The 9,696-nt window shown below is 34.2% G+C and overlaps 1 pseudogene; it reads left to right on the forward strand.

Annotated features, from left to right (window-relative positions):
• Nucleotides 1-7,554: 7,554 nt before the first annotated feature.
• LOC107947633 (inositol oxygenase 4-like) lies at nucleotides 7,555-9,293 on the forward strand (annotated as a pseudogene).
• The last annotated feature ends 403 nt before the right edge of the window (nucleotides 9,294-9,696 follow it).

The raw sequence follows: 9,696 nt of genomic DNA on the forward strand, positions 1-9,696 counted from the left end.
CCGCCAAAGATGAATGTGCCTTTTGTCGTGAGAAAGGGCATTGGAAAAAGAATTGTCCTAAGCTACAAAAGGGCAAGGCTATTTCTAATGCATGTGTAGCGGAGCATGATGAGGAGTCAGACTTTAGCTTGGTTGGCATGGCAATGGCATGTCAAACGGATGAATGGATTTTGGATTCAGGATGTACTTACCATATGTGTCCTAATAAGGACTGGTTTTCTAGTCTTAAAGAGCTAGAAGGTGGAATTGTTCTTATGGGCAATGATAGTGCTTGTAAGACAATGGGAGTGGGTACAGTCCAATTGAAGAATCACGACGGCTCAATCCAAGTCTTGACAGATGTTCGCTATGTACCTAGCTTGAAGAAAAATCTCATCTCATTAGGGGCCCTAAAATCTAAAGGGCTCACAATCACTTTGAGAGATGGATTACTAAAGGTAGTAGCTGGGGTATTGACGGTGATGAAAGGCACTAGAAGAAATAACTTGTACTATTTAAATGGAAGTACAGTTATTGGATCAACATCAACAGCTTCTGCGAAAGATGCAGATTCAGAGGCTACTAGGTTATGGCATAGGCGATTGGGACATGCTGGTGAAAAAGCTTTGCAGACTTTGGCGAAGCAAGGCTTGTTGAAAGGTGCAAATTCTTGCAAATTGGAATTTTGTGAACATTGTGTTCTGGGCAAGCAGACGAGGGTAAAATTTGGTTCAGCAATTCACAATACGAAAGGAATTCTGGACTATGTTCACAGTGATGTGTGGGGACCTACCAAAGTGGCTTCTTTGGGAGGTATGCACTATTTTGTCACTTTTCTTGATGATTATTCAAGAAAAGTATGGGTGTATCTAATGAAAAGAAAAGATGAAGTTTTGGATGCATTTCTGAAGTGGAAGAAGATGGTGGAGACTCAGACAGGTCGAAAGGTCAAACGACTTCGATCAGATAATGGTACTGAGTACAAAAATGATCCATTTCTACAAGTATGTCAAGATGAGGGCATTGTGCGACACTTCACTGTTCGAGATACACCACAGCAGAATGGGGTGGCAGAACGCATGAATCGGACTATACTGGAGAAAGTTCGATGTATGTTGTCCAATGCTGGATTGGGCAAGGAATTTTGGGCTGAGGCAGTTACATATGCGTGCCATCTAATTAACCGATTGCCATCAGCTGCAATAAATGGAAAAACTCCTATGGAGATGTGGACTGGTAAACCTGCTACTGATTATGATTCTTTACATGTTTTTGGTTCCACTGCATATTATCATGTAAAAGAATCTAAGTTAGACCCAAGAGCAAAGAAAGCATTATTCATGGGTATAACTGGTGGTGTAAAAGGATACCGTCTCTGGTGTCCTGATACAAGGAAGATTGTTTTCAGTAGAGATGTAATTTTTGATGAATCAACCATGATGAAGAACGAGGATTCACAAAAGGATGACAAAACCAGTAGTACTTTGCAGCAGGTGGAGTTTGAAAAGGTTAATGATGATCCAGCTAATATTGAAAGAACAAATGATGAAGAAGTTTCGACCCAAGAACTTCTACAGCAACAAGATTCAATTGCATATAAGAGGCCAAGAAGAGAGATTCGTAAGCCTGCTCACTTTGATGATATGGTGGCCTATGCACTTCCAATTGCAGATGATGATGTTCCTTCCACTTATACAGAAGCAATAAGTAACTCTGATGGTGTAAAGTGGAAGTAAGCTATGAATGAAGAAATGCAGTCTCTTCATAAAAATAGGACTTGGGAGTTGGTGAGACTGCCCAAGGGAAAGAAGGCAATTGGATGCAAATGGGTATATGCAAAGAAGGAAGGATTTCCTGGTAAAAATGAAATTAGATACAAGGCTAGATTGGTAGCAAAGGGTTACGCTCAGAAAGAAGGAATAGACTACAATGAAGTGTTTTCTCCAGTTGTGAAGCATTCGTCTATTCGAATTTTGCTAGCCTTGGCTGCGCAATACGATCTTGAACTAGTTCAGCTTGATGTGAAGACAGCATTTTTACACGGTGATTTGGAAGAGGAAATCTATATGACTCAGCCTGATGGATTCAATGTTGCTGATAAAGAAAATTGGGTTTGCAAACTGACAAAGTCGCTTTATGGATTGAAACAATCTCCGAGGCAGTGGTACAAGCGATTTGATCAGTTCATGAAAGGGCAAAGGTACACAAGAAGTAAATTTGATCATTGCGTATATTTTCAGAAGCTACAAGAAGGAGCTTTCATATACTTGCTCTTATATGTTGATGATATGCTGATAGCATCTAAGAGCAAAGTTGAGATTGAGAGATTGAAGACTCAACTCAATCTCGAGTTTGAGATGAAAGATCTAGGTGAAGCTAAGAAGATTCTTGGCATGGAAATATGTAGAGATAGAGCTCATGGCAGAGTTAGCTTGTCTCAGAAGCAGTATTTGAAGAAAGTACTACAGCAGTTTGGCATGAACGAGCAGACCAAACCTGTAAGTACCCCGTTGGCTTCTCATTTCAAGCTTTCTGCACAACTATCTCCTTCGACGAATACGGAACGAGAATACATGTTGCAAGTTCCGTATTCTAATGCAGTGGGTAGCTTGATGTATGCAATGGTGTGTACAAGACCCGACATTTCACAGGCAGTTAGTATAGTGAGCAGGTATATGCATAATCCTGGAAAATGACATTGGCAAGCTGTGAAATGGATTCTACGGTATATTCAGAAGACCGTGGATGTTGGATTACTGTTCAAGCAGGATAATACACTTGGTAAAGGTGTTATTGGGTACGTTGATTTTGACTATGCCGATGATTTGGACAAGCGAAGATCAACCACCGGTTATGTGTTTACACTTGCTGGAGGACCAATAAGTTGGAAGTCTACACTACAGTCTACAGTTGCATTGTCAACCACAGAAGCCGAATACATGGCTGTAACAGAGGCTGTAAAGGAGGCTATTTGGTTACAAGGTATGGCTAAAACCTTGGGGTTGGTTCAGGAGCATATTAACGTGTATTGTGATAGTCAAAGTGCTATTCATTTAGCAAAGAATCAAGTCTATCATGCACGTACAAAACATATCGACGTACGATTCCATTTTGTGCGGGAAATTATTGAAGAAGGGAAAATTTGTCTTCAGAAGATCAAGACTGCATATAATCCCGCAGATATGATGACCAAGGTGGTAACAACAACCAAGTTCGAACATTGTTTGAACTTGATCAATATCCTGCAAGTTTAACAGTTGAAGAATGCACTATCAAGTATTGTTGTCAAAGGAAGAAAGAATTGTGTGAAGATAAGATTATCCTAATCAAATCTTCAAGGTGGAGATTATTGGATACCTACAATCTTTGACTTTTCAAAGATGAATAGTGGCAGAAAGTTGGCACCGAAAGGCACCGAATGTAGAAAGTAAGATTGGTTGGCAAGTTGGGTTAAAAGTTGGCATGGGATAATTGCAATTTTGGTCCCTAATTGTATAGGGACATTGCAAGTTGATCCTTAAACCTCAACTATAAATAGGCCTAACCATCTCTTACTTTCTTCATCCCACACTTGCCATTCTCTACTTAAGGCAATTGTTCTCTCTCCCTATTTGTAAACTTTCACTTGTATTTTTGGAGTGAAATATATTTGGTAGTGCCCGAGGACGTAGGCAAAATTTGCTGAACCTCGTTAAAATTCTAGTGTTCTTTATTTTTTTTTGTTCTGCATATTTTGCAAGTGTCATTGTAGTGATTTATTGTGCTATTAAATTACGATAGAGGGATATTCTGGCTAGGAAAGATCTGGTATGTAAGCGATCCTCGTGATCCACCTCTCTTTCCTGGGAATTGAACTTAGTGTGATTTTTCAGTACAATAATTTTACTCTTTCACACGCTTCCGCGCAACACAAGGTAAAGTTATTGTTCAACCTAAAAGAAAATGAATGAAGTAGGCAGTTTTTTTAGTCAATAAAGAAGCTTTGTTTTAGTCCAAGTGTGGTGACCAAGAAACCCTTTTCTCTCTACCCCCTTAGTGTTAGTTTAACTTTTCTCTTCTTTTCATTTGTAGCTTTTTTTAGTGCTTTATGTCAAGAGTCACTCTCGTTGAGAAAATAAGACAATGGGTCACTGTTCTTAAGAGTAGGTTTTGCCCCTTTGAAGGCCATTACACACCCACTGTGCAAAAAATTCCACAAATTTGCTCGAATCATTTTAATGGAACCTAAGAAAAGAAAGTTGACAAAACAGAGATATGAGATGGTCCATACTGGAATATCTGCAAAGTGCTAACTGAAGCCACTATGCCTCAGCCTGTCAAAGATTATTATTAGTCTGTAAAACCACCCAGCAAAGGATTTAAATTAATTAATACATAGCATAAGATTCCGATTAACAAGGGGGAGAACAAGTATTTATATTAATCATATGGCATCAGCAAAATTTGAAAAGCATAATATCAGTATGTGTTAAAATTATTCTGATTCTCTTAATTGTAATTAAGGTTGAGCAAGAAAAATTTGAGAAACCGAACTATTAAGTGCATTCCTGATAAGATTTGTAGCCAAAAAGCAATGAGTGCAAGTACTGGGAAACTCAAGCACTAATGAATTGGCTGATGGCTCACTACTATTCTACAAAATTATAAATCAAGTCAAGGGGGAAAATAAGAAAGAAGGCCTAATTCAACATTCAATGACCGTCTGGTACGTCACCTTGCAGCCATGAATTTATGGTCACTAGTAATGTAAGGTTTCACTACCGGAGACAATAGAAACTGAGCCTGAAAATAAAGAGAAATAAACGATGATATGATGGCATTTTCATTTAGCCATTTTTAATTTTTTTTATAAAAAATTATTAGTAAAGGTAAAATTGCATTTTGAACCCCTAAAAATGATAAAAATTTAATTTAATTTTTTAAAAATTATAAAGATATAAAATATTAAAATGATAAAATTATATTTTTATTATTATAAAAATTATAATTTAATTTTGGCTTCCCCTAACAAATTTTCTAATTCCGTATCTACATCCATCTCATTACAATATATACGTTATTTGCTTCTTAATTTATGGCATGCAATCAACAATGCCTCACCAAAAGCCTAAGTTTTCATTTCTATTAATTTCGCGGAACACCGGAGGCAGATTTCCTTGAGTTGAAACTATAAACAAGTTAGTTTTCATCTCATACGTTACTTTCAAAACTAAATTGATGATAGTGCTTTGCACACAACGTTCCTTCAAAATCTCTTAAGGGTATTTTGTTTTAAGTAATTTAATATCTTCAAAGTAATATTAAATTCTAAAATAATATTTTCTGCATATATTTCTCACATCATTTCACATCTTCCATTTTCATCAGGTAAAACCTTTATATTGTATCACCATTGATATGATCAAGAGAGTTACGGTTATCTTATAATATTTTGATATTGAATATTAAATTATGACCTATTATTCGAGTGTTTATCTTATTTTGAAAAATAACTTGAGTTCAAATCATAGTTACATAATAGTTTGGATCTAATAATTCGGTAATGCATTAAAGCTTGAGAAATTTAAAAAGCCCTTACTTCATCTTTAATGGCACCAACCTCACTCATTTGGATTTCCTTATTAATGCATAAGGCCACTTGACCTTCAAATAACGCAACTATATATACTCACATTAATTTGAAATTAATATAATCTTGTATATTTTTATATTTTTAATAATTAATATTTTAATATTATAGATTTAATTATTTATGTATGTTTTTATTACTTAATTTTAAAAAAATTACAATATAAACATTAATATTATCGATTTGTTATTGAAATCACTAACCATCGTTATTGTAATAATGGAAGATGAAAATTTTATATTAAATTGCATAGTTAATCCCTATACTTTCTTCAAATTTATAATAATTTAATTGTTTTCCTTTTGTTTTTTTAACCTTTTTCTTTTCTTCTCCTTCCTTTCATTTACTTTCTTCTCCCTTCCATAATTGTACCCATTACGTGCCATGTAAATAAAATAAATAAATCAAAAGTCAATCTAAAAAGTAAATAAGCTCTTTTATCATTCAAGCTATAAGGCAATAACACATGAAACTTGAAAATCCGTAGCAAACTTTTCTTTACTTTAATAATTTGTTTTATTTTCTACGGCACTGACAAAAACATGAGACCTGCTTGCAATGTTTCCTTGCTCTGGGTTTTAATTTTTGACTTCATTCAAACTTGCAATGTCAATTTGATTGCCACCAAAATTTAGAATGTAAGAAAACAAGTTTAGCTTCATTTTCAATTAATCACATCAAAAATAGTTTTATATAATGAGAACCGGATATGGGAGAAATTAAACTAACTGAGTGAACATAGTGACTTCAACAAAATCTTCACCCTGTTGGGTTTTAATATCGAAAATGAGAGCGAGCTTGATTTGGGTCTTGCTTGTTGGCTTAATCATCATCTTACTTTCTTGTTTCAATCGATGACATGGTCTTTCAAACTCTCCAGACTTTGCTCTTAATGAATATTTTTGTTGCTCATCTCTCAAGCAATCTCCTTTTTGTTTGATGTTTCCCATCTTAGCTTTCACCTGTTTAAGTTGGACCCTCTTGTAATAATGGCTAATGTTATGAAACGGAAAAGAGAGAACAAAAAAATAGAGAAATAAAAGGAAAATTAAAGAAAATAAAAAGAATTGAATTGCCCCCAAAAAATATAAGGACTAGCTGTGGAATTTTACCTTTTTTTTGTTTAAAATGATGATATAACATGGCACATTACCTTGTTTAGGATAATTAATGGTTTGGTGATAAAAAAAGTAACAAATTAATAACACTAGTGATTATATCATAACTTTCTAAAGTTTGATGATGAAAATGTAATTAAAATCATATATAAGTGATTAAATTTATAATTTGCCCTAAATATATATATAATACCATAATATTGTATTCATTAATGGTTTATTTTTTTTATATTAAACAAATAGTTAGACATTTTTAATTTAGAGTGTATTTGATAAATCATTGAAAATTTTTATTTCACTGAAAATGAAAATTTTCAACATTTAATATTTTAATTAAATGTGTTTGATAATCATTTTAATATTTTATTTAATATAAATTTTTTTAAACAAAAAAGTGTTGAATAAAATAAAAAGGTAGGTAACTCTTTATGACTTAATGTAAAAAATATTAAGTTGATTTTTTATTAAAAAATTGTAACAAAATTATTTTTAAAAAAATGAGATATGTAAATTATCATATTTATCTTTCATCCCAAACTATCCAAATTAATATAAAATATAATTTTAAAAATTAATATTTATTTTTATCAAATAAAATAATTATATTAAATACTTATATTTACTAATTTATGGTCCGAATAAACTTCCCTTCTTTAATTTACCTCTAATTTTAACACCCAAATTAGTAAATAGAGACAATGATTATCCAAAACTTGTGCAAAATTCTTCTAATTTTAGACGATTTTAGTTAAATTTGGTGGTAAATAGAAAGTGATATTTTCATATTGTAAAATATCTGTTCAAGGTCCGGTCCCTCTTATAGTTGCTATTAATTCCCACCTCTAACTGTCTCAATTCGTACCAACATCCGTTGGCTTCTCTTAATTTTATCTCAATAATCTAATCGACTATGAATTATTACCTTGGTTAATGCAGTGAAAATGACAGTTTCCGTTGAGAAACCCAATGGTATTTCATCTGATTTTGATTTTCATTCAATGATGATTAATTGTTCTAATGCTTTTATCTGGTTTTCAGTCACTCAAGCCAAGAGTGCCGAGCAGGCGCAGCCTGACGCAAATAAATTGGTATCGAATGACCAATTTACAGTGCCTCAAAACAATGCTTTTGGAAACACATTTAGGTAAATTATTTCTCAAAACACATTTTTGAATGTTGCCTTCATATGATACTGAAAGTTTGGTGAATTTTATGGCAGGGATTATGAAGTAGGTGCAAGGACTGACAAAGTAGAGCAACACTACAAAGCTAGCCATATTAACCAAACATATGATTTCGTAAGGAAATCATTGTGGTAGTTTATTACTTTTTACGATTTGATTGATGTTTAATACATGGTCATGCGAATAATGTAGGTGAAGAAGATCAGGGAAGAATACAAGAAGCTTAACAAGGCAGAAATGGGAATTTGGGAATGCTGTGAGCTCCTCAATGAGGTTGTTGATGACAGTGATCCCGACTTAGATGAACCACAAATTCAGCATTTGTTGCAGAGTGCTGAAGCAATAGAAAAGACTATCCTAATGAAGACTGGTTGCATTTGACAGCACACATTCATGGTAAAAACCAAAAAAAAAAAAAAAAGAACAACCCTTAACAGTTTTCTTTTTTTGAGTAATTAGCTTATAATGTTCCAATGCATTTTAGATCTTGGAAAGATCCTTGTTCTTCCAAAATTTGGTGAGCTACCTCAATGGGCTGTTGTTGGTAAGTGTAGTATTTGTTCTGAGTTTACTTAAGTTCTTTTTATACTTTTAGTTGACAAATTTAATTTCAATATAACAGGTGACACTTTCCCTGTTGGATGTGCTTTTGATGAGTTCAATGTCCATTACAAGGTTTCTGAATCTTTGCTTTGATGTATCTTTTTATGGTGTTATTATGATGGAACCTAAGATTAATTTGTACTTCTCACAAACTCTGTGGTGCAGTATTTTAAGGAGAACCCTGATTTCAAAAACCCCAAATACAACACCAATAATGGGGTTTACTCTGAAGGATGTGGACTGGACAATCTGCTTATGTCATGGGGACATGATGATTACATGTACATGGTATACAATTTGACTCCTTCAGTGGATCCTTTGATGTAATTAGGCTAATACCATAATATTGTAATGTCTGTCATAACTTTGATTAGGTGGCTAAAGAAAATGGGACCACATTGCCACAGGCAGGATTGTTCATCATCAGATACCATTCCTTCTACCCATTGCACAAGCATGGAGCTTATGCCCAGTTCATCAATGAGGAGGATAAGAAGAACATGAAATGGCTTCATGTTTTCAACAAATATGACTTGTACAGCAAGAGCAAAGCTCACGTTGATGTTGAAAAGGTCAAGCCATATTATGAATCCCTCATTGCCAAGTATTTCCCAGCAAAGCTGAAATGGTGAAAGTTCCCAAATGCACGAACAATGGCGTGCTGCGGCGGCAATGCTAATAGAGTAATAGTCCTGATTCTTTGTAGATATAGAGAGAAGTCGACTATAATGTGTATATATATGAAGCAATTAATACAACAACACATTCTTTTGATTCAAACCCGAAATGCAATCCATTTGGCAGCACAAACCTCACCTCTCAGATGACCCAAAGCTGTATATTTAACTGGATCTAACTCCAGCCCAATATAAGCTGAATCTTGGGAACCTTTTCTATAAATTCTTAATTGTACCAACTTGATGGAATTTAATGGACTTGACTCGGTTTGTACGGTTCTAGTCAGAGCGCACAACACAAGCAAAAGGGAAATTCCCTCGCCACAACTTGCGCTTCACACCCTCAGTTTTTATTGGGGTTTTTAAGGGACTGGACTGTTTTAAACTGGTCAGTAAAATAGACTCGAAATTTTAAGGCTTTCTTTAAGTTAGAAAGTCAAAAACGATGGGTGAAGGAGAATCACGAGTTTCATCAATGAAATGAACAGGCTAGTTGACTTTTTTTT

The sequence above is a fragment of the Gossypium hirsutum genome, chromosome A12, assembly GCF_007990345.1.
Source record: "Gossypium hirsutum isolate 1008001.06 chromosome A12, Gossypium_hirsutum_v2.1, whole genome shotgun sequence".
In the NCBI taxonomy this organism is placed as follows: Eukaryota; Viridiplantae; Streptophyta; class Magnoliopsida; order Malvales; family Malvaceae; genus Gossypium; species Gossypium hirsutum.